Consider the following 17,699-nt stretch of genomic DNA (forward strand, 5'->3'; position numbering starts at 1 on the left):
ACCACTGCTATTGCTGATGAGAATGCTAGGTTGAAGACATTGCTTGAAATAGGGATGTACAAAAGTCTTAAAGGGCATCAGACACTATGTGATGTCCTCAAAAAGCAGATTCTGAACCGAAACCCGAGGAAAGAGGGTGTTGGGTTCGTAAGGAAAATGAATGCTGATGGCTCTTACTGGAAACCTGAGCAGTACCCCAAAACCACGTGGGTTGCTGCAAAGGAACCTTCAGCAGATCCATCCAATCTATCTGGCTTCACTTGTGCTAACCCCATTATCATTGATGAATCCGTTGATGCAAACTATAAACTGTTTAAGAATCAGAATGGTGAAGTGTTTGCCAGGTACATTGGTACTAACTGCAGGAATGGACCGCCTATGAAGAAGATCTGGGTTCCGAAAAGGTGTCTGGAGAATCTTCCTATGAATGTCATCATGACACCTCACGTGAAGAAGACAAACCTCAGACCAAAGGCTTCATACGGTCCAAAGGCTTCATACAGACAGAGGACTCACCTGAGTCGCACTAACGCAAATGTTTTGCAGGGAAACCATACTCAGGCATATGAATATGGGAGCGGTTCATCAAACCGCCATGTTCATAAGACCAAGAACTATTCTGCTTATTCTTATGAGTACTATTGTCCGCCTGCAAGACTGTTTGCTAGGGCTCCAAAGCCAAAGTTCTCAGATGCTGCACTTAGACTTATTGCTTCTAAGCCACCCTTGAAGATGTGGGTGGCTAAGAAAGCTTAACTCTCTTTTGCAGGGAATGGTCTCCAGCAGAAAACCAAAATCGTCTGACGCTATTGCTGGGGACCTTAAACATCTTGTAGGGCGCAAGATCAAATGCCCGAATGGTCTTACTATGCACTTCGTTCCTGAATCGCTTGCTACTCTCCATATTAGTCCTAATCTGGATCTAAGATTTCATAACCCACTGGTTCGTCAAATGTTTTTGCTTCACAATGCTCTTCATGAAGCCTATCCCCCTAAGTGCACTGTAGGGTACGACACCAGCGTCTTCAGAATGGATTATTGATAGTGGGTGTACAAATCACATGACTGGCAAAAGAAGCCTTCTTATGGACTCAACCTTACGTCCATCCGACAAGAGCCACATCACATTTGCTGACACTGGTAAAAGTAAGGTATTGGGTCTAGGTAGAGTTGCAATCTCAAGGGATCAACACATGGATAAAGTCATGCTTGTTGAATCCCTTGGCTTCAACTTAATGTCTGTCTCAATGCTTTGCGATTTAAACATGATCGTAATATTTGGAAAATATCATTGCCTTGTTCTAATGGAATCTGACAAGTCTCTAGTATTTGAAGGGTATCGAAAAGATGATTTGTACGTGGTAGATTTCTCAGCAGGACCACAGCTTGCCATATGTCTTCTAGCAAAAGCTTCAGAATGCTGGCTCTAGCATCGGAGGCTTGGGCATGCTGGCATGAGGAACCTCCACACACTGGCAAAGAAGAAGCATGTCATAGGCATCGAGGGCGTCAAGTTCAAGAAAGATCACTTATGCGGTGCCTGTGAGGCAGGAAAGATGACGAGGGCCAAACATCCCTCGAAGACAATCATGACCACTACTCGACCCTTCGAACTGCTTCACATGGATCTTTTCGGTCCCACTCATTACTCAACTCTTACTACTATTGCTTGTCTCTATGGCTTTGTCATTGTTGATGATTATTCTAGATATAATTGGGTGCACATAATCCTTTACAAGACTGAAGTGCAGGATGTCTTCAGACGCTTCGCCAATCGAGCAATGAACAACTATGGCGCCAAGATAAAGCATATCAGAAGTGACAATGGCACTGAATTCAAGAACACTGGCCTTGATACATATCTTGATACCTTGGGCATCACACATGAATTCTCAGCCCCGTACACGCCACAGCAGAATGGGGTCGTCGAACGCAAGAACAGAACACTCATTGAGATGGCCAGAACGATGCTAGATGAATACAAGACTCCAAGAAAATTCTGGCCTGAAGCCATTGATACTGCATGCCATACAGTCAATCGTGTTTATCTTCACAAGCTTCTGAACAAGACATCTTATGAGCTCCTTATTGGCAAGAAGCCAAATGTCAGTTACTTCAGAGTATTTGGCGCCAGGTGCTGGATCAAGGACCCACATCACACCTTAAAGTTTGCACCAAAAGCACATAAGGGTTTTATGCTTGGATATGGAAAGGATTCACACTCCTACAGAGTCTTCAATCTCTTTCATTACAAAATGGTTGAAACAGTGGATGTGCGGTTCGATGAGACCAACGGTTCACAAAGAGAGCAACTGCCAAATGTGCTAGATGAAGTTCCATCCAGTGAATCAATCAAGCTAATGGGAACTGGAGAAATTATACCTTCTGAAGCTCATCCTGAAGAAGAACTTATCATCTCAGCACCTGATCAACATGAAGACAATGCTCAGCCTAAAGACATTCCTTCTAACAACGACAATGATCAGCAAGAGAAAAATCTTCGCCCTGTACATCCTCGCGTTGCCAATGAAGTGCAGATTGAAAGAATAATTGATAGCATCAATGCACCCGGTCCACTCAATCGTTCAAGGGCAACTCAGCTAGCAAATTTCTGTGGGCACTTCGCATTCGTCTCAATAACAGAACCCAAGAAAGTTGAAGAAGCCTTCATGGAACTTGAATGGATTCAAGCTATGCAAGACGAGCTTCAACAGTTTGAGCTGGATAATGTATGGGAACTGGTCAAGCGTCCCGATCCTCGGAAGCACAACATAATAGGCACCAAATGGATATACCGCAACAAGCAAGATGAGCATGGTCAAGTTGTCAGAAACAAAGCTTGTCTCGTTGCTCAAGGATATACTCAAGTGGAAGGCATTGACTTCGATGGAACATTTGCTCCTGTGGCTAGACTTGAAGCCATACGCATACTGCTGGCCTATGCAAATCATCACAACATACTTCTTTATCAAATGGATGTGAAGAGCGCCTTCCTCAATGGCAAGATTGAAGAAGAAGTGTATGTTGCACAACCTCCTAGCTTTGAAGATCCAAAACATCCTGACATGGTATACAAGCTCAACAAGGCACTGTATGGCCTCAAACAAGCCCCTCGGGCCTGGTATGACACACTCAAATACTTCCTGAAGAGCAAAGGCTTCATACCTGGTTCTCTCGACCCCACTCTCTTCACGAAGACATATGATGGTGAACTGTTTGTGTGCCAAATATATGTGGATGACATTATCTTCGGCTGCACCAATCAGAAGTACAGTGAAGAGTTTGGATATATGATGCAAGAGCAATATCAAATGTCTATGATGGGAGAGCTAAAGTTCTTTCTCGGTCTTCAAATACGACAGCAACGCAACGGCATCTTCATATCTCAAGAGAAGTATCTCAAAGATTGCCTGAAGAAGTTCGGTATGCAAGACTGCAAAGGCTTCACGACGCCAATGCCAGCCAAGCATCATCTGGGTCCTGACAACAATGGTAAAGAGTTCGATCAAAAGGTATACCGCTTCATGATTGGTTCTTTACTTTATCTATGTGCATCTAGGCCAGATATTATGCTTAGTGTTTGCATGTGTGCTCGATTTCAAGCGGCACCAAAGGAGTCGCATCACTTAGCTATGAAGCGAATTCTTCGATATTTGGCTCACACCCCAACTCTACGATTATGGTATCCAAAGGGCTCAGAGTTTGATCTGGTTGGATTCTCGGATGCTGATTATGCTGGTGACATAGTTGATCACAAGTCTACATCAGGCACATGTCACTTTCTGGGACAATCACTTGTATCTTGGTCTTCAAAGAAGCAGAACTATGTATCTCTCTCCACTGCTGAATCTGAATACATTGCTGCTAGATCTTGCTGCGCTCAGCTTCTGTGGATGAAGCAAACGCTCAAAGACTATGGCATTCATCTGAAGCGAGTGCCACTCTACTGCGACAATGAAAGTGCCATCAAGATTGCCAACAACCCAGTTCAGCACTCGAAGACAAAGCACATTGAAATTCGTCATCACTTTCTCAGAGATCATGTTGTGAAGGAAGATATTGTTATCATACACGTCAACACCGAAGAGCAATTGGCAGATATCTTCACCAAGCCCTTGGATGAGAAGAGATTTTGCAAGTTACGGTGTGAGCTAAATATCCTGGAATCCTCAAATGTCCTGTGATCAGGCACACATCCTAACCCTTATGCATATTGATGACTTAGATGTGCAACACACGAAGTAAAGTATATCTTCAATCAATGAAGACATACATTCTAAGTGTGAATACATTAAAGTGGAATTTGACTTCGGAGCGCCACGATAATTGTGCGCCGTGTCTGGGTCTAATACTTCCTATACGGTGGGTAACGCCACCACCAAATGTTCTATTTTGAAGTGTTTCACTCATGGCGTTACCTTGCTATGTCTTCACATTTGGTTTGGCTTCAATCTCAACATGTCTTCATGATTATCTTCACTATGTTGATTGTATATATATATACTAGTGTTCTGTCCTCTACAGCATTCACTTATAGCTATGTCTTCTTGTTGAATCTTTTGAACTAAGTGAATGTGATCGGACCCTAACCTCTCTATGCTATCTATCTCAAACTCTATCTCTCCAAATCATATGCATTCTATTGAAACTGTCGAATGTCTTCTCTGCGTCCTTGTCAGCAGAAGATACAAAGACAAACCTTAAGTCCACTTTCAATGCTCATTCCTCCACATGAAACCCGGAGAAGTAGGAACGACCACCCGACAATCCAGGAGTGCGTGGGACGTGGAACAAACCCCCAAATTCTGCATAATGGCCATGTGTTCCTCAGATGTGAATTGCCAGGGGCACCTGTGTAATAACACAGTGCCGCCCCTGTACCTATAAATACACACTTCACGGCGGTCATTATCTCTTCTTCCACTCTCGCACGAACCCTAGCGCCACCGCTAGCCCTCGACGACGCCGGCGATGAAGCGCTTCGCTGCCGCAACCTCTCCGACGCCGTCTTCACGCCGACCGCGGACATCGTCCTCTCCGCCGTCGCCGTAGGTGTCCTCCGTCGCCAAGTTAGGGCACGGAAGATCGAACTGCTCGGCCTCATCTTCCACTCCGTCTAGCAGTTCTTAGTGTGGTAAATAAAACTTCCTTTTTACGACACCGTTGATCCTATGGCTTTGTCACTTTCTACCACAAGCAGCTTCTATTCACACAAGTTAGATCTCTCTCATACTACATCTCATAACATGCCTAGTATATTCACTTATGCTTCACAAAGTAGTTAGATTCCTCACTTGTACTGATCTCTGGATTCGTACAAATCTGGAACCAACTCCTTATCTATGAGTGAATGTCTTCGCACGATGAGGTCAATGTCTTCTAAACTGATTTATATTCAAAATCTTCTGAGAATGCATATGACCTCTTCCCCTTCCCTCGCACCTTAATGCTGTCACAGGTACATGTCCGTGGGAGAATCCCTTGGTTCTCATAGTCTGCATTCATTTGCAGAATTCTTACAGTATCATATAAATTCTCCCGAAGCAAGTTCCTGTTTGTCCAGCAAGTGAAAATCTTTGAAGCCTTTGAACATGTTGAAGCCTTTCAGTTTAAAGTTCATGGCTTCAGAGAAATCAACAAGGAAGGGTGGCAGAAAGCGTCATGGAGAAACATCTAGAGATCTGCCAGATGACCTCTCAGAACTGTACAAGACAGATCCTGAAGAGGATTACAATCAGCGCAAGACCCGAATCCAATGGATTCGAAGATATTGGGCAGAACAATGGTTCAAATACCGATTTGTAACCCAGGAATATGCTGAGAAAAATGCCATCAAGAGACCGTGGGGAGACATCCTATACAAGAATCTTCAACCCAGGTCCAGAGATGAAGCCATTGAACAAGGCTTCTATCCCTGCATGGTCCGTGGGCCACAGCCTGTTGATGCACACCCATCGTCACTACTATGGTGTCGTGATGACATTCTGTTCAAGCGCAACTTCCAGTTTGCCCAGAACTCAGCGAAGCAAAACAAGAAGACATTGGGACTAGACTTCAACCCTGGTCCCTCAGCTCCAAGGGCTGATGGCACACGAGATGCAGAACCCAATGTCGTCGGTCCTTTCTACAACCTTGAAGGCCTCATCACCCATATCTTGGTTCAAGGAACTGCAGTGAATGAGCCTGCAGCTGACGCTAAATCAGATGAAGCGCCTGCAGCGCCGAAGCCAAAGAAGTTGAAGAAGCCTAAAGCTTCAAAGCCTGCCCCTTCACCAAAAATCTCACGGGCGAAGCCACTGGCAACTGCACCTCCTGAAGACAGTGTGCAGTTCGAAGATTTATCACGCATCTCCAAGCCCCAGAAGGTCAAGATGTCTCTGCCACACACCGGCCAAGAGCTAACAGCTGCTGCCATTCTGCGCAATGATGCCATTGATCTGTCAAGTGATGAAGATCTTGCAGATGACGCTCTTGAGCAACTCATCAAGATCAAAGAAGAAGCAGAAATCTTCAATGATCCGCCTCTCTTTGATGTAACAATCATCCACAACTTCATTGATGAATGGTTTGACACGCCAAACATCAGCTTCGAAGATCTGCAACTACCCATTGGCCTTAGTGTCGCCTTCCATGGCGCCATTGCTTCAGAGTTAGCTATCGCCTAGCGCATTGTTGAACTGAAGCAAAATATTGACTATGAAAAGGCTCAGTTCAAGAAGCATATGGCCAAGCTCAGCGTGCAAGAGGTGAAGAACTTCAAGATTATGCTGCACGAGCTCAAGGAAGCCTTTCTCAAGAAACATGCAGAAGCTCAAGGTTCTCATGAGCGCATGTAGGTTCTGGCTGACAAATGTGTGCAGGCCTACAATGAGGCTGAGAAGCGCAAGGCCCTTGGGCGTCCTGGCATCGACCCCAGGATGGCAGCAAAGAAGATGAAGAAGCCCGCTACGGCTGAACCTGACGCACCAAGGCAGGAAGCAGATCCCATTGTATTCCCAACTAGAATGACTGGCTCGAAGCCAAAAAGACGGTCAACCGCTTCAGAGCTCAAGAAGACGAGGACTGCTGAGGCTGAAGCCAGGAAGAGGAAACATCCTGAAGCCTCTCCTATTGCCCCCTCCAAGAAGAAGAGGAAGACCAAGAAAGATCGGGCTGCTCCCACAGAGCCTTTGATAGTTGAACCCATTTCCATGGTTCGTCCTGACGCTGAACACCAACTGACAATCCATGAGCCTGCTTTCACAGAGGCTCATGAAGCTGAAGACTTTCCAACAGCTGATCCCATCGCTGCTGAAGACATTGGTCAACATGACCATGTAGAAGATGGTGCAGTCCTTCCACAGCTCGAGAACAGCGAACTCATCAGCATTGGTCGTCCTCTGACGCCAATCGCTCAGGATGCTTCATGGGCTGATCGCCCACAAGAGGAAGAAGACCTTGAGGCCCAGCCAACTCCAACTACACAGGCGTTGCCTGCGTTGCGCAGGCTTCGCAAAGGACCTAGGCCTCCAGTCTCTGCGTCTGAAGCTGAAACTGCTGAAGACATTCCGGCTGCATCAGCCGATCAAGAAGAAGTCCCACAAGCTGCTACTCCCCTGTCCCACCAAGAAGCGGTTCTCGAGGAGAACGTGATTGTAACCGACCCCCCAGCTCGTCAAGTGGAGGTTGAACATCTTGAGGCTACCACCACCAACACCACTGAAGCCACTGACGCTGTCATGGTTGAAGCTAATGTGGAGCCCTCACCAACAAAAGCACCAGAAGTCAGTGAAGCCACTGATCCCGCCACTTCTGTTCCTGAGTCTGCTGCCGGTCCCCAGTTCGACTATCATGTTGAGCACAGGCCTCAGGTACAGAAGCCAATCCCAAGATTGCCAAGGTTCCCAGGTCCTGCATCAGCACCTGGCTCCTTCAATATCAATGGCTTCAGAGCAGACAACACATTCTTCAACAGCTCCAGGAACCCCTACTCCAGGGAAAGAATATCATCTGATCGGTTCTGGAGTTATCCGCAGCGAAGCTATTACTCATGCGTTCTTTACAACCAAGGTCGCATCTTCCCACACAAGCGCCTTGACATTGAAGCAATAGCTGGTCTGCACTGTCTGGAAGAAGCTCTGGATTGCTTCAAAGAGGTTGGACTGCTGTCGTTCATCACTGACCAAGAGCATTGGAATGAAGAGTTGCTACTCCAATCCTATGCCACACTTCACATCGGCGGGTATAGCAGAGATCCCAAGACTTGGGTCCTGGAGTGGATGACAGGAAACGTTCATCACGAAGCCAAAGCCTTTGACATCATTGAGCTCACTGGTTTTCCCACTTCTGGCGATCTCTACGAGCATGGCTGTCAGCTTCATAGTGAAGCTATTGAGAGCATCTTTCAGAAGACTGAACCTAATATGAGTCAGATGCTCAGTATGATGAAGTCATTGCCTCAAGATGCTGCTTATCCCACGGAGTTCTTCGTTGAAGACCTTGAGTATCTGCCAAGAACCATTTATCACATCATAAGGCGAACTCTCTGGCCAATCAAAGGACATTCTCCCCATGCCAAGCTGGAAGGTGCAATGAAGACTTTAGTCTTCTACATTCTTCATGGAAAATGCTTCAATGCACAGGACTTCTTCATTTGCCAACTTGCTGCATCAGGCTCTGATCTGTTTGGCTTGAAGTTCTACGCCCCATGGGTCATGCAGCTGATCAAACTTCACTCCACTATCTCATATCAGCCATCTGCTCGCAATCATCAGATTTTTCTGCCTGATGTGGATATGTCGATTGAAGCCATCTATCCTGAGCCTGCCAAGGAACCTCTCAGTCTTCAGAATGCAGAGCATCAAAGTTTCACTCAGAATGTTGAAGGCGTGGAAGCCGTAACTCGTGCGTATCCTTTGGCTGGCACTACACGTGCACCGCATCCTGCTCTCACTGAAGCCACTAACAGTACAACCGCTCCATGACCCAAGAAGCGCACTCGTGTTCTCAACGACCGAGAGCTTCTTGTGGCTCTTCATCAGAAACAGGATAGGCATCATGACTGGCTGAAGCGTCAGATGCAGAGCCTCTTGGTGGATGTTAATCGCATTCGCAATCTTGCCACCAAGAATGCTTTTGTTACCCATGAAACCTCTCGCCGCACATGGAAAGGGCTAACGCTGATGTGTTCTGAAGATGATCTTCAAGAGGATGGCTTCACTGAGCGATTCAAGTTTGACTCCACACCTCCTCGAAGGGTAGTGCTGTGACGAACTCCATCCCTTGAAGACTCTGAGTTCTCTTCCTCTGCTGCAACTGTGAATGCCAGAGTGATCGAGGATGAAGACGATACTACTTCACCGCCACCTCCTTCAGCACGCTTCGACTCTGCTCCAAGCTCTTCAGCACCGCCAAACACCACCAATGACCCTGCTGCTTCACCTACTCCTCATGGGAACGAGTAGATGCTCTATGTCTTCAAACCTTTTTGGTCCTTACTGACAAAAGGGGGAGAAGCATATGAGGTTGATAGTCTTCAAGCGGGTCCATATGGGCGGGTGCTTTATATTTTGCTTCGTGCTTACAACTCTCATTTTGCTACATTTGGTTCCTTGAGTTGTAACACTTAAACTCGATGGTCGTCTGCTACTTATCTGCCACCTTGTGTTGAGATGATAAATTCTGCATGTACGACGATAAATTCCGCACTTAGATCATTCTGCAGACGTCCATTTTCCATTATGCATGTCATTATCTTCATATACTTTCACATGCATAGTGGATTGTCATCATAAGTTGAAGTGGATCTCCACAAGTACAACCTGCCATGTGCATCTGCATTCCAAAAGCAAATTACTTATATGCACATCTTCAGGGGGAGCCCTTGCAACTTATGAAGACAATTCCTTATCCTTTACAATTTCACAGATTATATTCCCCGTTGAAAACTTCAACTAGTTTGTCATCAATCACCAAAAAGGGGGAGATTGTAAGTGCATCGAGTGCCACCCCTAGTTGGTTTTGGAGTATTGACGACAAACCTAGTTGAGGGACTAATGTGTTTGTGAGAATTGCAGGATAACACAGGTAGAAGTCCCTCATTGATTCGGTTTTCCTACCAGAGATGACCCCTAAAAATGTATGAAGACATTGAAGTCAAAGGTGGTATATGAAGATATTCACATTGAAGACTATGACAAGAGAAGACACCACATGAAGCCTATGGAGCTCGAAGACTTAGATCTTTTGTAGTTCTCTTTCTTCTTTGTTGAGTCATAGGAACCACCGTACTATTAAGTGGGGTCCAAGAGAACCAGTCAGAATGACTAAAGTGATGCCTAACCAAAACCTATGTCTTCGAGTGAAGACTATGAGAGCGAATCTTGTCCAGAGTCGGACAAGTCAGCTTTGCTTGCAGCCCAAGTAAAGTTGCCGTGTGAGTTTGAAATCTGACCGTTGGAACACGTGTCAGTGACTTAGTGACCCAGGGTCATTTCGGACAAATCAGGTCAGGTTGCCTTGTGGCTATAAATAGCCCACCCCCTACAACCATAAACGGTTGGCTGCTCAGATTCAGAGTACGGCTTTTGTCGTTTGAGAGCAACCCACCTCGAAGCCTTTGAGAGAGAATTCCTTGCGAGGATAAAGCCCTAACCACCAAGAGCCAAAGAGAATTAGGCATCACTTAAGTCTTCTTGTCTGTGTGATCTGAAGACTTATTACACTTGAGGAGTGTGCATCCTCCAGCCGGTTAGGCGTCGCGTTCTGAGCATCTAAGAGACATTGTGGATTGCCGGTGAACGAAGTCTGTGAAGGTTTGGGAGTCTACCTTGAAGACTTACCAGAGTGATTGGGCGAGGTCTGTGTGACCTTAGCTCAAGGGGAATACGGTGAGGACTGGGTGTCTTGAGCTGCATGTTCAGGACTGGGTGTCCGGGACTGAGTGTCCTAAGGTTTAAATACCTAGCCGCCCTAACCAGACGTACAGTTATCACAGCAACTGGAACTGGTCCAACAAATCATTGTCTTCAGCGAGTCACTGGTTTCATCTTCCCTTCCCTTTACTTACTGTTACTCCTTGTGAAGTCATTGTATGTTCACACTATCTTTTGTCTTCATTGAGTGACTGCGTGTTCTGTGTGGCTTCACAATATCTTCCTACCTGATCCTTACTACATTGCTGCTATTAGTCATTGTGCTTTCACTCTATTGAATACTTGACTATGGCTTGCCTAGTGTAGTCTACCTTCCGCTGCAGGGTAATAGGTTTATTTCTATCGTTTGTCTTCATAACTTCCACGTTTTGAAGACTTTCATAAAAACCGCCTATTCACCCCCCTCTAGTCGATATAACGCACTTTCAAACATGTACTCGAATTGTCCAGAGCTCTTCTTTCGATAGAGTGGCGGTGTAGGTCTCGATGAAGCTTGGTATTTTGATGTTCAGGTATCTTATGGCCTCCTTCAAGTGTCGTCCAAAAGGGGTGTCTTCATCGGGTTGAGCAAACTTTTTTCTTGGGTCCGCCATCTATAGAGTGGAAAGTGGAGAAGAGTCAAAAATGAGTAGAGAAGAGTGTCCTATGGCTCATCTTAGTGGTCACGTCCTACAGTCAGCGTGTGCTTTGATACCATCTTGTAGCGATCCGACCTCAAACGGTCAAATCTCAGTGTATAAGTGTCATCCCTAGATCGGTAATGCTGATACACACAGTACTCGAGGATATATAACAGAATTCAATCACACACTTATTACATTGAATGTCTCGAAAGAGAGTACTTATTACAATAATATGATTGAAGGCCATCTAAAGAGGATAACAACGAAAGCTTCGAAGGTAAAATGAGTCCATCAACTCCAATGGTATAGCTGAGTGCATGACAACGACCTAGCGCACCTTACTCTTCGTTTGAAAACTCTGCAACATAATACGTTGCAGTCCATGTAGGTCAGCACATGAAATATGCTGGCAAAATAACACTATAGAGCAATGAACATGTAACAGCTATAACTATATGCATATTTGGCTGGTGGAGGCTCTATGGTTATTGTTTTGCAGAAAGCTAGTTTTTTCCTACAACAAAGGAATATATTTTTTTTAACTACAAAGTTTGTTGAAAACATTAAGAAGGTTCCTCCAACTGAATCCCAAATTAATAAATCATCAACCTAACAAATTAATTAAATAGAGTGATGAGATCAAACCAATAATTTGAGTACCAGATCCTCAAGATGTACATAACCGGGGACACGGCTAACCATGATTAATTTATACACTTTGCAGAGGTTTGCGCACTTTTCCCCATAAGACTCGGTCTCCTCCATTGGATTTCTCGCACTACATAATTTTTGAGAAACGGATGACCGAGACACAGTCTTTTAGAAGCATTAACTATTTACTCTGGGTAGACAGTACCACCTACATCCCCTACATCTACTAACCTACCACTAAAAGAGATCACACAACTTACTCAACTATGCCAGAGCCCATAATGGCTTGTGGCTGCACACGAAAGTTTCCAGCATGAATAATCTTATAATCCCTTTGAGCCTGGGTGGCAAACCGTAGGATGATCACACTGGTACTCTGGGATATCCCAGGACAACACTGGATTGCTCTAGGTACCCAGACAACCACTGGGTGCTTCAGGGTGCCTCAACCAATCCACCTAAATGTGTATTAAAGTAGCCACCTTAAGTTTAACCATTAATTAAAACTCTCACATCTGTCATGGATCACTCAAACCAAACCATGTCTACAAGCATAGCATAGCGATATAAACATAACGTAGAAGTAACTCCAAGGGTTTGAAAATAAAGATGATAGGTTCTACCACATCATCTACTTACAAACCCACAAGTATTCAAATCCTAACCATGCAATGTTTGAGGATTGAAACTAATGCATAAAAACTGGGTAATAAGGCGTATGATCAAACTGTTACTTGCCTTACTGACGATCTGAAAACCCCAGTGACTCGTAGTAGTACGCTTCGCACTCCGAAAACACTATCGTGAACAAACAATAACATAAATAAGCACTCAAGCATAAGATGCAAGGGTAAAACTCAAATAAAAAGATCCAAGCTAAAAGTTCAACTGAAGAGCTTCGATTTGCAAAAAGAATCAATCGAATCAGAGCAACAAAACTCAAAATACGATAAAAAGAAATTCGAATTCAAATCTGCTTAAAACCAAATTTTAAATTGTCAAAACCATGTTCAAGTTGATTATTCGAAAAGAGGGGAACAAGACGAAGATTTTGGCGTTGGTTTCACTGGATTATTTGGACGAACGAGCAAAAAGTTGCGAAGGTTTGAAGATCAGGGACTGATCTGTGAGAAAAGTATTCGCGTATAGGTCCATGGCTGAAAATAAAATAAAAGAAAAACCTATCGAACGAACGTTCGCTAACAGAACTAATCGAACGAACATGTACGTTAAAACGAACTAAACAGAGAGTGTTCGCTAAATAAAATCGATCAGAAATAAACCGACAAAAATCCTAACCCCAAAAAATAAACCGATCTAAACCGAAGAACAAAAAAAACTGAAAATAAACTGGCGAACCGGAATGGTTTTGGTACCGGTCTACGACGGCGACGAGTCCGGCGAGGCGGCGGCTCCGGCGGCGCGGGGTGGGCGGCGCTGGGGGGCGACGGCAACGGCGGCAGCTAAAGGCGGCGCGGGGCGGCGGCTAGAAGCGGCGGCGGCATGGTGGCTTGGTGGGGAGGAGAGGAGGCGGCGGTGGGGCTCCTTATAAAGGCCCGAGGGGGGGTCTGCCTTGGGGAGGAGGGCGCCGGGAGGAGTCCGGCTTAGACTCGAGCTCCAGCGGCGGCAGCGGCGCGGAGTCCTCGTGCGAGAGGGAGGCGACGCGCAGGTGGGCCGGCCTGCTCGGCTGGTCCTTCGGCCCAGTGGAGCGGGAAGAAGATTTTTTAAAATAAAATTCTGCCCGAAGAAAAATCCTAATAAAATATAAAAAACTCTAAAAATACCAGAAATAATATTCGCCGTCTAAACCTATTATTTAGAACAAAGTGGACATTTTTCTGGCCTAAAAATGCAATTTTCAAAAAATGCATATTTTTCTAATTCAAATAAAATAGCAAATAAAATCCAAATAAATATAAATTTGATTTTAAATTTTCTTCTCCAATATTCCTTTCTTTTGAAGAAGTCATATTATCTTCTCTCTTTTATTTTAAATATTCAAAATAATTGGAGAGAAAAATATTAAAATCAAATTGATCCTCTTTTCAAGTTTGAGAAAATTCAAATATGAAAATTTATGAAATCCCCAACTCTCTTCTTGGGTCCTTGAGTTGCTTAAGATTTCTAGGATCTCAACCAAAAATGCAAATAAAATATAATATGCATATGATGACCTATGTATAACATCCAAAATGAAAAATGAGATGTTACAGCCGGCGTCAGATGTGACGGCGTCGGGAGTCGCTGGAGTTTAAGGGATGAGGTCAAGGTCGGACGAGGAGAGGACGGGGTGTGATGACGAGATGAGGGCAGGCATCGGGAGGATTGCGTCCAGGCTCACGGGGAGAGCAAGGTCGAACGGATCGCGTTAGCAGGAAAGATAAGAATTGATGCGTTAGGAAAGTTAGGATTTTGAAAGCTCCTTGAAAATGTGTATTTATTGTTTGTAACGTCATGTCAATACATGCCCGTCTGTGACGTGCCTGGTTAGGAAAAAGTTTGTAAATGTTAAAAAAGTTTTTATTGGAAGGGAAAAAATCAATGTGAAGATATGATTATGGAAGGTGAGACGAAACTAAACCGGACGGAAATAAACCAGATGAAAAAAAACCTTGAAAGCTATTCTACCAAATGAGACATTAGGAGTAGAGATATCTGCTCTATTGCATTCTAGCTCTCTTGCATGATCAAACATAAAGCATGATCAAATGTTTGATGTTGTTGCAAAATTTCATCCACAGAGAACATTCGAGGATCTCTCGACCAAAAAAAACTTGTACTCGGAAATGCAGAAAACATTGACGAGTGATTTTGTTGTTTTTGGTGAGAGCACCTCGAATGTTAGCTGTGGCTGAAATTTTGCAAGTGTCTAAAACATTTAATCATGTTTGAACATGTTTGATCTGGCCCAAAGACAGATATCATTCTATAAATTTTGCGGTTTATTCTTGTATGAAACACGTTAAGATGCACATTAAGATGCCTTTTAGTCTTCACACACAAGCCCAGTATGAGCTAAAAAAGCTCGTAATAATTGCTGAGACCATAGTAAACGAATCAAAACCACAACAAAGAAGCAAATTTTATCTGATTTCTATACACATGCATCTGAGTTCTCTAACATTTTGGCTTCCTCCAATATACAAGCACTTCCTGCAAAGTTTTTGCATACATCTTATTTCCATATAATGTATCCTATCTCGGCAAAACTACAGTACATAACTACTGATATAACTTAAGCCATATAGAACAGGATAAGCATCTCTAAACTCTATAATATCATAAGTTATACGACTTGTCAATAGAAGGATCAAATACTAAAATTTATCCTTCCATAGATGTTCCTAGTTTAACCTAAATTAGAAACAGATTGGTACTGCTCCTAATGTAAACGAAATAGCTATAGATCTTGTAATTAAACATGAACTCTTGGAGTGCCTCTCCTTCATATTCATTGTGTCGAGAGGTACAAAGTAACACACGGAACAACATCAAATCGAGCAAGATAGGTATGATCAGCTCTCTGAAAGCGGAATCATCTATTGTTCTGTAAGATAATACTATATGCCACTGTTTCAAGCCTGCACCATAAAACTGAAACTGAAATTTAGATTTCGCTTCCCAATTGCAAAAGTAAATGTACAACGCTCCAAGAAAATAATCAACGCTCCAAGAAAATAATGAGGCAATAAACCATTTGTATTGTGGTACATTTTGGTAAAGTTTGCACCTGGGAATAAACTGCAAATCAAGCAATGTTGGAGATAGCCTTCATGTATGCAAGTCATTGTTCTCTTGCTGTCTAAATGATGAGGAGAAGCACCAAATATTATGTCAAGGAAATTCAAGTAAAAACCAAGCTACCTACTGCTACTTAACTTGTGGAAATAATAAAGCAATACATAAACATGATACACCTTCAAACCAAGATAGCTAATGGTCTTCTGAAAAATTAAGGTAGCTACAGCCAAGGAATTGAAACCAGCAATTGAAAAGGCAAGAAAGTCACATGAGATAGGTTACCTCATTAGTCATTACTCCTGTCATATACATACGTGTAGGTTAACTCAGTTCAATAACTAAGGAAATTTCCTCATTCATTTTATTTCATAATTAGCCCCCTGAAATACATTAATCTCTTGAAGGTTAGTACTGTGGTACACTTCTACCAGAAAAAATTGAAACTAACGAAAGGAGTGTTGCCACTTTGTAACTAATGAAACAAATAGATAACAACTTCATAGCAGTACAAGTCTGTCACTGTTATTTACAGTTAGAAGGTGGTAAAAAATAAAATACACAAGGTCGATTCTTACATCAAGAGGTGGATCTAAATCCTGCAGTTTGAGCCAAGGAAGTGGCATCTTCCCTCATCAGTGATGCTTGGTTAAGGTCTGGAAGACATGGAAATTGATGGCCTTTAGTATAGCCGTTCCTGCTTCTTGATATGCAAGAACACGACATAGAGATGGGGGCTGAGACTTGGGACATGCACTGCGGCGGCTGCCACTGTGAAGTTAATCGAAAGAGACCTCGCCAAAGAGACCGACGACTATGCCATTTTACAAAACACAACCTCAGACTTGACCGCCTCAAGCATCAGCTCGCGGCGTTCGTGGATGCATCGACTCGCATCCTCTGACTCGACCGCCTCATGTAGCATGGCCACCTGGTCACCTCCCCGCACCTGCGCCATCTCCTTCACGGGTAGATTCCACAAGTCTCCTTCACGGGCAGATTCCACTTGTGGAGCATCACGAGCGCGGGACAAAGAATCACCGCTGCCTGCTCCCGCATAGCTGGTACGCGTCTCTGTGGGAATCACCGGCCATGGCGGAAGAAGGGGCAGCCATAGGTAGGTGTGCATCCGTTGTGTAGGGGAGGGTGGGAGGAGGAGTCGAACGGCGACGGCGCTACCTATCTCTCGTGGAACCCTACGCGCGTGAGGAGGATCGAGGGTTGAAGAGAGGAGTGGGTCGTGCGGTGCTGTCGTTTAGGGCAAATAAAAATGCCTAGAGGAAAACAGTTCATGAAAACCGGTTAAAAAACAGGGAACGATAGATGGGAGGATAAAAATCAGGGAGGGGTGTTCATGGGAGCCTGGGTAGGAACGAACCAGGTAGGTACCGCTTCATCTCTATTCCTAACTAGAGTAAAACGCTTGTGTGTTGCTACGGGTTCTTTGTATATAACAATAGTTTAATATCAGTTGTGTATAATATATACTTTACTCTCATATTAATTATGTTTATGCATCATTATCAATTTTTTATGTAAAGACCCTCTTTCTCACTCCGTCTCTCATCTTCAACACTCTTCTCTCTCTTTATCAATTTCCTTATTGTGCCCTCATCTTCTCCATTCTCTCAAATTCCCTCAATCAGTTTTTTAAGTGTTCGACTATGCACAAAATAATATTTTCCAGTGTAACATTTTCAAGACTAAGAGCATCTTCAATAGACAGTCCATTTGTAAAAATAACCAACTTTTGAAGCTTCTGAGGCAAAAAATA

The 17,699-nt window shown here is 44.0% G+C and overlaps 1 long non-coding RNA gene across 1 annotated transcript; it reads right to left on the reverse strand.

The window, feature by feature from the left end:
• Positions 1-15,296: 15,296 nt before the first annotated feature.
• Positions 15,297-17,214, reverse strand: LOC125541484. Its single transcript, XR_007297548.1, has 2 exons — positions 16,504-17,214; positions 15,297-16,308 (listed from the first exon to the last, which is right to left on the reverse strand). It is a non-coding gene; the product is annotated as an uncharacterized LOC125541484 (long non-coding RNA).
• Positions 17,215-17,699: the final 485 nt, after the last annotated feature.

The sequence above is a fragment of the Triticum urartu genome, chromosome 2 (genome assembly GCF_003073215.2).
Source record: "Triticum urartu cultivar G1812 chromosome 2, Tu2.1, whole genome shotgun sequence".
In the NCBI taxonomy this organism is placed as follows: Eukaryota; Viridiplantae; Streptophyta; class Magnoliopsida; order Poales; family Poaceae; genus Triticum; species Triticum urartu.